Source organism: Mirounga leonina, unplaced genomic scaffold (genome assembly GCF_011800145.1).
Source record: "Mirounga leonina isolate KUSES-001 unplaced genomic scaffold, KU_Mleo_1.0 Mir_150, whole genome shotgun sequence".
In the NCBI taxonomy this organism is placed as follows: domain Eukaryota; kingdom Metazoa; phylum Chordata; class Mammalia; order Carnivora; family Phocidae; genus Mirounga; species Mirounga leonina.
In genome coordinates, this window is record NW_023270374.1 from 3,867,575 (window position 1) to 3,883,846 (window position 16,272).

Sequence of the window (16,272 nt, forward strand, 5' to 3'; positions counted from 1 at the left end):
TTAAAAAATAATGTATTGATATTGGTTCGTTAGTTCTGATAAATGTACCATGGTAGTGTAAGATGTTGGCAACAGAGGAAGTTGGGTGCAGGGTCTGCAGGAACTCTCTGTAGTGTATTTGCAACTTTTCTGTAAATTTAAAACTATTCTGAAAGTAAAAGCTTAGGAGAAAAATTAGAAAAAACAAGTGCAAATCTAAATTTTTTTAAGATTTTGTTTTTAAGCCATCTCTACATCCAACATGGGACTTGAACTCACAACCCCGAGATCAAGAGTCGCAGGGTCCACAGAATGAGCCTGCCAGTCACCCCTAAATGATAGTCCTTTTTTTTAAGTAGGCTCCACACCCAATGTGGGGCTTGAATTCACATGAATCTAAATTTTTAAAAAGTCCTAGAATTAAGTAAATTTTATCTCAGGAGAGTTAAGTTTACCCTTTCTTTCCAAATCTGGAAAAAGTATAAAGTTTTTCAAAGATTCTGTTTTCTGGTGGGAATGTAAATTGGTACAGACACTGTGGAAAACAGTATGGAGCTTCCTCAAAAAAATTGCAAATAGAATTACCATATGATTGAGTAATCCTACTTCTGGGTGTATATCCAAAGAAAACAAAATCATTATCCTGAGGAGACGTGCTCTCCCATGTTCTTTGCAGCATTATTTATAATAGCCAAGACATGGAAACAACCAGTGTCAATTGATGGAAGAATGGATAAAGAAAATGTATAATGTCAATATGTGAATGTGAAAATATACATATATATACATACATACATACACACACAGTGAAAAATTCTTTAACCATGAAAAAAGAAGGAAATCTCACCATTTGTGACAACATAGATCAATCCTTGAGGGTTTTATACTAAGTGAAGTAAATCAGAAACAAAAAGACAAATGCTGTATGATTTTTCTTATATGTGGAATCTAAAAAAAAATGAACTCAGGGGACTGGGGTAGCTCAGTCAGTTAAGCATCCAACTCTTGATTTCCCCTCAGGTCATGATCTCAGGGTCCTAGGATGCAGCCCTGCAATAGGCTCCTCGCTCAGCAGGGAGTCTACTTGAGATTCTCTTTCCCTCTCCCTTTGCTCTTCTCCCTCCTTGTTCTCTCTCTCTCTCAAATAAATAAAACATAAATCTTTCAAAATAAATAAATACTAAAAAAAACTGAACTCTTAGAAATAGAAGTCAGATTTATGTTTGCCAGAGGCAGGGGGTAAGAATGGAATTGGGTGAAGGTGGTCAAATGGTATAAACTTTCAGTTGTAAGGTAAATAAGTTCTGAAGATGTAATATACACCATGATGACTTTAGTTGACAACACTGCATCATATATTTGAAAGTTGGTAAGGGAGTAAATCTTCAAATTTCTCATCATAAAAGAAAAATAATTGTAACTATGTGAAGTAACAGAGATTAACTAAATTTATTGTGGTAATCATTTGCACTTACATGTCTATCAAATCAAATATATACACTCACACAAACTTACACAATGTCATATGTCAATTATATCTCAATAAAACTGGAAAAAAAACAAAAGAAACAAGACTCTGGTTTCTATCAGCTCCAATTTTCCTGCTATTTATTCTCATGCTCAGTATTTTCCAGCTTGAGTGCAGTCCCCTTCAGGATAATTCTAATCATCACCAACCTCTCTGTGTCCTCTGCAATCTGCTCTGATGGTGACCAACATCTCTTCCATGTTCAATGACATCATGTTGCTAGCTTGACCTCAGCTGTGGTGGAAGTATTTTTACCACAGAAATTGGCAAACACTAAAATTAGGGATTTTACTTTCCAGGGAGCCAGTTTACCATGGCTTATAATCTATGCCACTCAATTTAGCATTTAATTTATTCTCTTTGCATTATATGTTGATATTTCAAGTCACTGTTTCTAGGATAGGTAACATGAAGTCCTCAAGTCAAATTGCACAGTTGAATATATTCCATTTGCCATAGTGCCAAAATGAGAGTGTCTGTTCAACAACTGTCTGTGTACCAAGAAGTCCAAAGCCCCCATCCCTGGCTAATTGATGTTGCAGGAGCCCAAAGAGATCCATTCCCAGCTCTTGACATCTCTGGGGATCTGTTCGATCATCTAAAAAGTAACACAATTGAAGGGGATAGGCTGTAAAACTAAGTCCGGGTTGAACATTCTTGAATTCTCCTGGTTTGATGAGTGAGAAGGGCCAGCTCTTATGGTGCCTTCATTCCAGAGGATTGCACGGTGACCCAAGGGAAGTTAATAGAGAGTTCCATGATCAAGTAAGTTTGGGAAATGCAGATCCAACGCAGCTTAACAAATTTCTCCGACTGTAGGACTTCTCAGTCTTTAATCTGACGCAAGGGCAGGCAGGGGCTGCAAACCCGTGTGGGTGTCAGATTTTAGGAAGTGGCACTCTTAGTTTATTTTAGGGCACACAAGGGAAGATGCCATCATCAAATTTTGATCTTAAATTAAAAGACCGTCTCCTCTGTCCCTTATTCATCCTCTCCTTAGCCTTGGGATTGAAATAAAGACTCCAAGAGAACTGGGAGGTGGGGGAGGAGCAGGTGGTGGGCAGCCTGGGCCTTCTGGCACTTGGACCTTTGACTAATTTTCAAATGGTTATAGAGCTGAGACAGAATCCACAGAAGCAATTTGTTCCTATCAGTGCTGATGGCAAGTATTTATGTTGCTCTTTCCTGTGACATTGCCTCGTTTACCTTCAAAATCTTCCATGTTTCACTGGAAACATGATTCATTGTTTTCATGTAACACCCAGTGCTCCATACAGTACGTGCCCTCCTTAATACCCATCACCGGGCTAACCCATCTCCCCACCTCCCTCCCCTCTTCCCTGTTCTTCATCTGTACACACGCTATCAGACCTCCAGTTGCCGCCAGTGCTAGGAGCAGCTCAACCAACTACTGCTTTCTCCTTCAAAAATCCTGTTTTCTCACCATGTGAATTTTAGACCTGCTTAAATATTTTCCAAATATTTAGCATTGTCTGTGACTGGCTGAGCTGAAAAATAATAATGATGGCTTATACTTTTATTGAAAATACTCTTATCTTTTGACAATTGTCTTCACAACTGCTATGTCATTTTGCCATCTCAAAAACTTGTGAGATAGAACATTCTCATGTTACAGAGGGAAAAAAGATGCAACCAGGGCATTCAAGATGCCTCATAGCTCATCAGAGCACAGGGGCAAGGGAAGCAGGGCTCTCAGTCTCACAGGGACACTGGAAGGACCTGGGGAAGTTTTTATTTATTTATTTATTTATTTATTTATTTATTTATTTATTTATTTATTTTTATTTTATTTTGTTATGTTAATCACCATACAATACATCATTGGTTTTTGATGTGATGATCCACGATTCATTGTTTTCATGTAACACCCAGTGCTCCATACAGTACGTGCCCTCCTTATACCCATCACCGGGCTAACCCATCTCCCCACCTCCCTCCCCTCTAAAACCCTCAGTTTGTTTCTCAGAGTCTATAGTCTCTCATAGTTCATCTCTTCCTCCGATATCCCCCCCTTCATTTTTCCCTTCCTTCTCCTAATGTCCTCCATGCTATTCCTTCTGTTCTACAAATAAGTGAAACCATATGATAATTGACTTTCTCTGCTTGACTTAATTCACTTAGCATAATCTCCTCCAGTCCCATCCATGTTGGTATAAAAGTTGGGTATTCATCCTTTCTGATGGCTGAGTAATATTCCATTGTATATATGGACCACATCTTCTTTATCCATTCATCTGTTGAAGAGCATCTCGGCTCTCTCCACAGTTAGAAAGTCAGAATTGTGCCTTAGGATCACTTGAAGAATGTTAAAGGCCTTGGATATTTTAACATTCTTCAAGTGATTCTAAGGCACAATTCTGACTTTCTAAACTCAGGTTACTTTCTGTGAAACGGCCCTGTCTTATTTACATAAATATTTACATATTTCTCCCAGCTTCTCTCTCTTTCTATCCTAATTTGGATGAGAAAATATGAAATGTGATATTTTTATTTTTATCTAAAATATTCTCCCTCCAGCTGCAGGTCCTATTCCATATCAAACCATCCATAGACAGTGCTCTGAAGACTTTATCAAAGCAGCTAAAGAGGGGTGAAGTCATGTCATCAACATAGAGTCTCCCAAGATGACATTTATAGACAAATGACTATAAATACTCTTGACCCAGGGATCCTTCCTCTAGATCTATTCTATAGAAATATGTCTTCAAATATACAAAAATAAATGTATTAGGATGTTTGCTGCACAACTCGCTATAATAGCAGAACAATGGTAACAATCTAATGTATCTATGAATAAGAGAATAGTGAGATTATGAGACGAGTGTAGTATAGAATAACATGCTATTGTTAAAAATAGTGGAATGTATTTTTATAAACTGACCAAAAAAATGTTCATGATATATTGAGTGAGAAAAGGAAGTTGCAGGAAAATAATACAGAATGACCCCAATATTTGTTTAAAATAAGTCCACCCGTGTGCTTACTTCTGGATTTCTATGCAGAAAAAGAAAAAAAAATGAGAGTACATACACTAAACTTTTAGTGGTAGTTATCTCCAGGAATTAAAGATAGGAGAGAGTAGAGGGCATGGAAAACTTTGATTTTTCTATATTATATGAATTGTTACAATACAAAAGTATTATGTTTGTATTTTTTCTAGAATTTATTTTTATAACAACAAAAATAACTTTGATCATTGTAAGATGATGAATGCCATAAGGGAAGAGATCATATTTGCCTGGAAAATAGGGGCTGGCATCAAAGAGGGGGTAACATCTCTTCAGAGCAAGCACGGCTCTGAACTGCAGGAGTGGGAGAGGGAGCTACCCAAGTGCAGAACTAGGCGGCGAGGAGGCGCCTGCGGAAGCCAAGGGACATTTCCCATCTGGGGAGCTCCCCTGGAGAGGAGTAAGGGAGTGTGGCCACGGATCCTGGGGGCAGCGGTAGGGAGGTTCAGATGAAGAGTAAGGCCTTGAGTCCCAGGCCAAAGACCGTCTAGGTAGAATTTTTAAAGCCACTGAGTGTTTTGAGTGCAGGAATGATGCAGAGCTCTGATTCTGGAAGCTTCCTCCAGCAAGAGCGTGGAAGGAAGGATAAAAGCAGGGAAGGAGGCCTGGAATAAAAGCAGAGAAGGAGGCCATTCTACCAGTTGGGACTAGCGATACCAAACAGGGGGCAATGCAGGCCAGGGCAGGATGCACCGAGGGCCCAGTGCAGAGCTAGTGCGTGGGGGTTGTAGGCTGTAGAGGCCAACGAGAAAGGAGCATGAGAGAGGAGTAGGGGCACCGCCACCTACATCCAGGAGCCGGATCCCCAGAGACAGCCACAAAAAGGGCCAGGTGGGAAGTGGCAGGAGGGGCCTGTCATGTCCCAGGTTACCGCGGGCCGCCTGACCGCACAGCAGGCAGCTGGGATCCTATTTCAGAGCAGTACAAACCAAGGAGAGATTTGAATCTCCTGAAAACATTCCCAGACTTTGGGTTAGACCAAAACTACATCATTAAAAAAAAAAAAAATTCACCTAGCTCATTTCCCTTTTCCTGGCAAATCCTCTTTTCCTCTCTCAACCTGTAGCTCAACAAAAAATAACCAAACACAATGTCCTCTGTTGTTGGAACCTGCCATCTCTGAGAGGAAAGAAAATACCCAGGCCCACAGAATGATGGTAACACCCCCAACACCAGTGGGGGAAATGATGGCTCCTGTGACTTTTATTCTTTTCTCTCTCTGGTCCACCCACCTGGTTGCTTCTGCTTTGAGAGCATTTGGGGGCAGAGCAGAGGAGAGGCCCCCAGCTCCGAGAGGACACAAGGATCCCCTCCCTGTGGAGGTGGCTGGCGCCTGGGGACCTTGCAGGTCAGGGCCCTCACCTGAACCCCCCCTTCTCCCCTTGGGAGTGACAAACCTCTTTCCATCACCGATCTGGAAGAAGCTTGTGGCCAAGGACTTCACCTGGAGCCAAGGGTCCCTGCCCCTCCAGGGGCCAGTGACAGGTGTCTACACTCAGGTCTCAGCACCTGGCTGTATTGTGCCACCTGGGCTGGGGGTGTGGACCGCTCAGCGTGTGCATCTAACATCCACACAAAAATGATGAACTGCAAAGGAGTGGGGCTGCAAAGGAGCTTCCTGGCTTTGGCTTTTTTTTTTTTAAATGAGTTATCTGGACAGTTTGAACTATCTCTTGCACAATCTCTTTTTTCTTATTCTACAAAGAATAGACAATGTGTGTTGAAAGGCAGCGTTCAGGGCTGGACTGAGAGCCCTCGAGAAGGAAATGTTATGTTTCTCTAAAGCTCGTATTTCTTGGGATAAGGGGACGCAGAAGTTATCTATGACTTCTGGGTCCTGGGGCAGACTCTAAGGAGAGTAAACCATAGCTCTGGTTCCAACACTGAGGTGCTGCTTTATGTAAGACTAGCAGACTTGCTTCTGAACAGTGCTAGGTGGCTTAAATTCTGGTCCAAAAAATCTTATTTTTACATGGACTTACTTACTATTTCATCTCTCTTACTCCATTAAGAACAGCAATAGGGTGCCTGGGTGTCTCAGTTGGTTAAGCATCTGACTCTTGGTCTCATCTCAAGTCATGATCTCAGGGTCCTGAGATCGAGCCCCATGTTGGGTTCCATGCTCAGCGGGGAGTCTGCTTATCTCTTTCCCTCTGCTCCTCCTCTCTCGCTCATAAATAAATAAAATATTTTTTTTAAATAGCAATAATGTAAATGAAAAATATACATGTGATTAAGACCTTAGAATTTACAAAGTGCTCCCTCATAATTTATTTAAGTAAAATAACTTCATATTGAAAGAAAAAGATTGCTGAGGTGCCTGGGTGCCGCAGTCAGTTAAGCATCTGACTCGAGGCTTTGGCTCAGGTCCTGAGTTGTGCTTGCAGTGTTATAAAATCGAGCCCTGAGTGGGGCTCCCAAGCAAAGCGGGAGTCTGCTTGAGATTCTTTCTTCCTTTCTCCCTCTGGCCCTGCTCCACTCTCTCAAATAAATAAATCTTTCAAAAAGAAAGAAAAAATTGTTGAAAGAAAAATTCCTTCTTAAAAAAGAAGAGTACTTCAGTTTTAACTCATTTTCCTCTCATTTATGTTTTCTGACAGTCTCAATAAATGAGGTACGTCTGAACTAGTTATTCACTCCACAGAATTTGACTACAGAATCTCTGCTTCCTTCCATGTTTTAAAACAAAATTATCAGTACAATTTTAGAGGCATCGAAATAGTAGATAAATTAGTCAAAAATGCTTGACCAAACCAACTCTCTCTTTTCCTAATTCCAAAAGTGGAAAAACACTTACACTAAAATCTGAAAGTCTTAACAGAAAATGAGTTAGGATCTCTGGGTAGAAAACTAGATTATTTTCTACATAATAACTGAAAAACTTTTATACTTGATAGCAACACTGTAATCAAGGTAAACTACAAATGGAGAAAAACATTTGCAACATGCAACACATTTAATAGTTAAGCCTCCCCATGTACAAATATCTTTAAGGTACTCAGAAAAAGGAGGTGCAACACAGAATGTGGTCAAAGAAGACAGCTGAACCACTCACAAGTAGCAATAAGCAGTCAAGGAGCTAGGATGACAAAGAGCAGATATCCAAAAAAAAAAAAAAAATTGAGGAAAAGTAAAAATGATACATCTGAGCCTACCAGACTAGCAATGGTGGATTGGATCGAGCATATCCATACATCCATTTTGGGGAAGTAGTCACTTGTATGCATTTTTATTAGGGTGATACATTGGTAAACTTTTGACCTGGCACACTTTGATCCAGCAGACTTCTGGAAATGTATGTAACGAGACACTGGATTCACATTTAACATTTGCAAAAGGGACTCTATGGTCTCGGTACAAGGAAGAGAGAGAGAAAGAAAAGGAGATTCTTGAATCCCTGATGATTCATGCCCTCCACCCAGCACCTCCACACCAGGCATGCTCCAGGAGGAAGGCAGGACCTGCTCTTTCTTCCACTGTCCTCATCACCTTGAAAGGCCTCAAATGGATAAGAACACCACACTGTGCTGGGCTGAGGCCCCATGTTTAACAGGAAATGTATTTCTCATCTTTTCACATACATGGCCCCAACCCAAATGCAAGCCAACTCTTTCACCACCTACTTGTTTGAGCACCTGCTGAATAACCTGGTGAATAACCATCTGATGTGTGGTTATGAACCTGGTGAATAACCATCTGATCGGATGCAGGAGAACAAATCAGATACTGACTAATTGCAGAGGCTACTTTTTCTCCACTATGGCACCAATCTAATTTTTGGTGATGGTTTTGACTCCCTGAAAAATTTACAAAGTTTACCTTACACATCGCCTTTCCTGAAACCCCACATGGCATGTGACTCCACTGAATAAGGATGTCTATCATGGCGGAAACTGGCAGTAGTGAAAATCTGGAAGTAGCCCCCAGATCCATCAACAGACATTTGGAAAACATTGTAAGACATCCATTCAATGGGATACTCTACAGAAATAGATGCTGTCAAGTTGTATGAATTGATGTGAACACATCTAATACACTGAAAAACAAAAAAATGTTACATAAGAGCAGATATAGTATGACTCACTTATGTAAAGTTTAATATGTTTTGAAAATAAGTACATGAAACTGAGCATGTTTGTTATGTGTGTGTGCACATACATAGAGAGAGATCTCAAAGGATTTTTACCAAAACATAACTGTTATCCCTGCGTGGTGGGATTCAGAGTACTTTTTACTTTTTGGGTTTTGCTTATCTTTTACTTTTCTTGATCATTTGAATTTTTAATAATGAGCATGTATATGTTTTTAATCAGAAAAAAATGATAAAGCTACCTATCTCCATTTTCAAAAAAAAAGGTAAACTGATACCAATACCAATAGGAGAATCCTCAAAAGGAGCTTCCCAGGGTTTGCCTGCTAGAGGATGAGACACCACATCGGGCAATAACCATAGGGAATTCCCATGAATGACCCAGATGTACCAAAGAGAAACTCTTCTTATTCCAATGTGTCCTAGCATTGAGTATTTTATTTTATTCTCTTCCTAATTCTTTGCATGAGAAATGCTGACAATCTTATATGTCTGACTTCAACAAACAAAAAGTCTGACTTCTTGATTACCAGCACACTGCTAGGAATTAAAGATGAGCAAAATGTGTTTCCCTGAAATCCTCAAGAAACATTTTCGGGAGATAAGCACACAAACAAATAGTATCACTGATAATAATCTACTCTAAGGAGAGAGGCAATTAATGTTTCCTGGAGGAGTGGGGTAAGGCTACCTGGACAAGATGGCATCTGAGCTAGGTTTTCAATGAACAGAGGTGAGGTCAATTAAAACAGAAATAGAGGCAGCCCAGAAAAAGGACACCACACAGGCCAAGGCAGGATACACCTGTACATTTTATATTTGATAAGCAGAACAGAGAACAGAGGGAGAGGGAGATCATGCAGGTTGGAAGGAAATGTGGGAACCAGAATCCTGACATAATCCTCAAAGTGGTTTGAGCTTATGTAGAATATAAAGGTCTATAACAGGAGACCAACATGATTGGTTCGTTCAGCTTGAAACAAGGATGAAAAGTCCCATTAGTGAGATGACCTCTGGCCCACAAAGCCATAGGCATGTCTCCCTGTCTGTTTCAGCACCCCAAATTTTTGAGATTATAAGCGTTCAGTAAACACATATTGGTTGAAAGCCAATGAACCACCTAGATTCTTGGAAGTTTCCACTGACTTGAAAGCATTGGTAAAAATGAGAAACCAGGTTAAACAGCAGAGCTAATGTCCCCCCCAGCAGAGGGGAACAGGGGTATCTTATCCCCGAGACAGATTTCAGCCTCTGGTTAGGCTCAGCAGTCCCTCCTGAGGACGCAGCAGAATCTGAACATGCCTTTCCTGCTCCCACCCCATCTGCTCTTCCGCATCACCTCTCTCATCCAAGTCCTGCTGTAATCAAAGTTCCTTTAAAAAGAAAATAGAATTCTTAAGCCTCTGTCATCACAGCTCCTTGCAGTGAAAAATGGAAGGTGTGGCTTCTTTGAAAGAAAAATGACAAGACGGAGTATTGGGTGACCCCAAGGTGTTGGCATGTGGGAGATGAACTGATTCACCAAGATAGACAGAAAACCCTGTCTGCCTTTCCAGCACTTTTTATGGTAAGTTTTAATCACTGTTTATGCTTTCAGGATGTGGTGCTTGGCAAGAAAACCAGTCCCCTTGTAGACCATATAGGGGTGGAGGCGTTGGGTGACCGTGAGTAAACACGGCGACAATGGAATTCCACCAGACTCACAGCGAGGCTTTCATCTGCTTTCGGGAGTGACAAGTAGGCCTGGCTTCCCTAGGCCTGGAGTGGAAGCACAATTACAAAGCTAAGGATCTGCGGGCTTGTTTGTAGGACTTACCTAGGAAACTGATACCCTCTGAAAGTGCCCCTTCATTCCAATGTCACTTTAGATAGGGCAGGTAAAAGGATTACTCTGGTGTCACTGGCCCCCACCCATTGTCTGCACAAGCCCATGTTGAATGGGGTAACTTAACCCCCAAAGAGATAACCAACTGCTGTGTGTGTACTCACATTTACAACTTGCAGTTCCCATGAAGCGGAGAGGTTGTTTTCCGGGGCCTTTTGCTTCACTGACACGTCAGTAGCCAAATCTGAGACAGTTCTAGACCAAAGGTGTGGGGTTGTAGAAGAACAAGTCAGGGGCCTACTCCTGATGCCCTTGTACTAAACCAGATCCATTGGGGGTACGTGAGTGGAGGGGGCCCACATTAAGACAAAGCTCACATCGCCCAGATTTCTTCTTTAAATTGTGAACTTTACCTAAAATTCTCAATATATTTCCTTTAAAGAAGAACGTATTAGGGGACACCTGGGTGGCTCCGTCAGTTAAGCTCAGTCTGAAAGCTCAGTCTGCCTTTGGCTCAGGTCATGATCCCAGTGTTCTGGGATCAAATCCCACGTCGGGCTCCCTGCTCAGAAGGGAGCCTGCTTCTCCCTCTGCCTGCCGTTTCCCCTACTTGTGCTCTCTCTCTCCCTCTGACAAATAAATAAATAAAATCATTTTACCCTCAAGGGGGTGAAATCGGAGGGGGAGACAAACCATGAGAGACTATGGACTCTGAAAAATAAACTGAGGGTTCTAGAGGGGAGGGGAGTGGGAGGATGGGTTAGCCTGGTGATGGGTATTAAAGAGGGCACGTTCTGCATGGAGCACTGGGTGTTATATGCAAACAATGAATCATGGAACACTACATCAAAAACTAATGATACAATGTATGGTGATTAACATAACATAATAATAAAAACAATCATTTTAAAAAATTTATTAGAAACCCCAAAGAAGAGAGAAAGGAATTTTGAGGCTGCTATTTGCATGGGACAGAATGAAAGACCAATGTCTGACCCATGTGTTTGCCTGCTTAGGACTTTGAGGGCCTCAGGAATCCACCCCCTCCCATTACCCCCCTGCCAGCCCACATTTATCCCACCAACCTCACCACCTCCAGCCAGCCCAAAAGCCCAAAAGAATGAAGCTCTCTAACTCCTGGCAGATTTTGAGGTGGTGTAGGTCAAGTTGCCATTTATTAATAGAAATCTCCTACAAAATAAATAATATTTACTATAATTCTGAAATAGGGACATGGAAAAAAGAAAGCAGAAGTTATTCATAATCTCACCATCTAGAAAGCCCTTGCTGACAATTTAAAAAATTTTAAGTAACATACTATATGCACATGGTGAAAACTTCAGACATTACAGAAGGTAACCTTGACCCCAAAGGTAACCAATGAAACACTGCCTTGGGTTTCCTTCCAGACTAGGAAAAGAAATGCATAAAGCAGCAAAAAAATATACATAACGGTTTACATGATTTCTAAAAATAAAAATTATAATAAATAAAAATTAAAAATAATTTTTAAAAAGTATAACATCCATACTATCCTATATCTTACTCTTTTCACTTAATTATATACCTTGGAGAGTTTGTCATACTATTGCATATGGATTTTCTTCACTTTTTTTTTTTAGATTTTATTTATTTATTTGAGAGAGAGAGAGATGGCACAAGCAGGGGGAGTGGCAGGCAGATGAGAGGGAGAAGCAGACTCCCCACTGAGCAGGAAGCCCAATGCGGGACTTGATCCCAGGACCCAACTGAGCCACCAGGTATCCCCACCTCACTCTTTTTTAATGGCTCAGTTTATGGATGCAGCGTAACTGACCAGTCTGATCTCTCATGAGATGCTTGAAAGAACCACACAAATTGTAGGCAAGAGAAGCCCCTCCATGCCTCAGTTTCCTCATCTTCAAGATGAGAAAAACAATGGTAAGCGAGAGGGTACATGGGCAGCACCTAAAAGGGTATCTGATACTTTGTAAGCCATTATTGTTATTAATTTTATTACTATTACTATTAGCTATGAGTATCAATGTGATTTGTTATTAGAAACTTTTTAGATCAATATGAGCCATTATTGTCAGTGTACTTTTCAGTTGGAAATTTTTTAGGCAAGTCTCAAAGACGTCACTACTAAAAGTAGATGGGTAAGAGAGCCATCATATGTTTTTGAGCCACACCCTTCAGAAACACCTAGCAAGACCAAAACGTTTGTGGCCCATGGTAGTGACAGAATTACATTTCCAAAAACACAAGAAGATTCCCCAAAGGAAGCCACAGTTTGAAAACTGCCCTGTGAAACAGCAGACAACAATATTAGGAGACAAGTTCCTGAGGAGAAATACAGAAGAATACCGTGGCCAATTGACAATGCAAGGAAAATCGTGGTGGGCAGAATGTAATTACCTGCACTGGAACTCGGCCAGGGTGTCTATTTGCCCAGCAGAAGGAAATTAGACCAGATGTTTGGAGAAAGGGTTTAGTTTGGGCCAACATTTCCCAAGATAATCTTTCCATCAGTAGTAAGGTCATTATATCCAGGCTTGAAGGAGAGCCAGAGAAGGTTAGAGCTTAAAAGAAGAAAAAGAAAAAAAAAAGAGAGAGAGAGAGAGAGAAATGGGTTAGTTCAGTCCCTGTTTCTACAAAGGAAAGATTAACTGACTTCCTCAAGTAACAAAGCCAGCTCATGGAAGAACCAGGGTTAGCTGAAAAGTCTCTTCACACCCAAACCAGTGTTTATGCTGTAACATTATACTGCCTTATTTGTATAGCGCCCTAGCATTACCATGAGTACCCAAAAATAAGGCAAGACACATGTGAATTGAAGAATGATTAAAAGCTTTCAAACTAACTCTTGTAAGTGATATCATGAATACTTAAGTGTCCCAGGGATTAGGACATTTTGTTGTTCTTGTAGGGGAGGCCTAGAACCCCATCATTTAGCTTTCTCTTAGCGGTCCTCTCCTGGGGTTCTAGGCCTCCTTCCTTCCCTGCCCCCCACTTCAACCTCAGCAATATTGCCTCACAACATCTTATATGTTGGATGGTTTTACATACAATGTATTGATGTAAGCCTGAAACAAAAATTTTAATGTCATTTGTTTTTGGCCCAAGATCCCAATGCTATATATTTAAAAAGAAAATTTTTTTTTAATTTCATTTGGAGATTTGTATGATCCAAGAAATGCCACAGATATCTATGTAAGTTGAGCTTTGAGACAGTGGCTTTTCCCTTACATCATTTTTTTTCATTACCATAATGACCCAACATTTCCAAAAAGCCATTTGCTGGGCATCTGCATGATTTATTTAGAGCCAGCCAGTAAGGAGAGAGAAGCCAAAAGTTGACAGGCATTTCCTATGAACATACAGATTTTATCCCCACAGAGTGTCATTGGCTTTTGTAGATGTTAAAAGTATGGCTCGGTACTTTTTTTTTTTTTTTTAAGATTTTATTTATTTATTTGAGACAGAGAGAATGAGAGACAGAGAGCATGAGAGGGAGGAGGGTCAGAGGGAGAAGCAGACTCCCTGCCAAGCAGGGAGCCCGATGCGGGACTCGATCCAGGGACTCCAGGATCATGACCTGAGCCGAAGGCAGTCGCTTAACCAACTGAGCCACCCAGGCGCCCTCGGTACTTTTTTTTTTTTTAATTGCTTTATAGTTTGACGAAGAAGGAGATAGAAAAATTCTTGAGATCCATTGCACAACAACGTGACTATATTTAACACTACTGAAATGTACATGTAAAAATGGTATAGTTTTCTTTATGTGTTGGGTTTTTTTACCTTTATGGTAAAAAAAATATATTTTTTAAAATTTAAGGTAAGAAGTGTGCCCTTCTTCAGCTTCTCCTTCCCATCAGCTGGAATGCAGATGTGATGGCTGGTGCCCCAGCAACCATCTCACATCATGCCATAGCAGCTACATTCTGAGGATGGTGGAGTAACTGTGTGTGGAGCAACTGTGTTGCTACTGTGTAAGTAGCAACAAGAGTCTGTAAAGAAACCTAGTCCCTGACCCTGAGGGCACAGGCCAACCCTTCATGGCCTACTTCTGGGTCTCTTTTATGTAAGAGAGAAATAAATTTTAATTATATATCATTTTTAAAAGATTGCCAAAAATAAATAAATAAAGATTGTCAGAGGAAACATAAGTATTTGCATCACATGTGCCAAACATATCAAGAGAGTGAGGTTGTAGTCCCAAGTCATTTTTAGCTCATTTATTTTACTCAAATGTTCTAACAGGGCTAGGATACAGAACAGTGCTTCTTAAAGTCTGGTTCCCTAGTTAACACCATCAGCATTGCTGGGAACTTATTACAAATGCCCCCAGGTCTCCTGACTTAAGACATGCTAGCTGCTGGGCCTGGTAATCTGTATTTTAGCCATCTATCCCCAGAATTCTGATGCCAAGGAAGTAAGAGAACCATTCATATAGAGGTAACACAGAGTAATCCTATGTGTAGAGTGTTAGGGCTGGGCGGGGGCGGTGGGGGTGGAGGAGGGGCTACAATCAAGAGTTTGAATCCCTTCTCTACCACTTAATAGCTTGGTAGCACTAGAAAAGTGGCCTTCCCTCTTCAAGTCTTAATTTTCCCAATGGTAAGATAAAGAAGAATTAATGTTACCTTTATCCTAAGGTTGTTGAGAAGACCCAGTAGGATAATCCTTCATAAAGCTCTTCATTGCCAAATGTTTACTATGAAATGCAGGACCAGTACTTACATCATATTCATGTTTCATACTGTAGGAAGCCTCATAGCTTCATAGAAAAACAAGCATAATAAACAGGTCGGAGAACCACAGAGGAACCTTGGAGAATTTCTTGGGAGAAAATGAATTAATAGAATTGAAATAGTGCTGAAATCACTTGTCAAGAAAAGACAACAAATTAAGAAAACAACAACAATATTAAAATAATAGATAACATTTGTTAAACGCTTACCACATGCCAGACACTGTTCTAACCACTTGTTGCATGTTGAACTCATTAAATCCTCCTGGCAACCCTCTGAGGTATATGCAGTAATTTTGCTTGTTTTACAGACAAGAAACAGACACAGAGAGGTTAAGAGATGATCCCAACATCACACAGCCAGTGAGAGGGAAAGCTGGATTCTGTCACAGGAACTTGGCTCTGGGCCCATGTTCTTAACCTTGGCCCCCTACATTCCTGGGTATATTTGTGCTTCTGTTCAGGAGTATCACAAAAGGAGTGATGGACTCTTAACCCAGGTTGGAATGAAGGAAAAATTCAACCCCCCCCATCATTTTTATTGAGCACTTACAATATGTGAATGTCTTAGTTTGGAGCCTCCCAGAAGATTCCCAAGGCAAGAATTTGAATGTAGTTTATTTGGGGTTGCAGGGAACCCCTACAGAGAAAGAGTGAGTGATCCAGGGAATGAGAAGCCGCCTGCAAAGCTGGCTATCAAGGTTGACAACTGGAGGTCAATCCCACAGAAGCAGCTCCACAAAACCCACTCTTGGAATTATCCCACCCAAAAGGTGAGAGCTGGGATATTTAAGTGTCAACTCCTGGGAGATCCTGAATGAGGCTGCCTTAGGGGTGTAAATTCCCTACCACTTCTGGCTTCTTACCAGGCTGCCCAAAGCAAAGTCTCCTTTCAAGATAAAAAAAAAGAAGAAGAAGAAAGAAAGAAGAAAAAGAAAGAAAGAAAGAAAGAGAGAGAGAGAGAGAGAGAGAGAGAGAAAGAAAGAAAGAAAGAAAGAGAAAGAAAGAAAGAAAGAAAGAAAGAAGAAAGAAAGAAAGAAAGAAAGAAAGAAAGAAAGAAAGAAAGAAAGAAAGAAAGAAAGAAAGAAA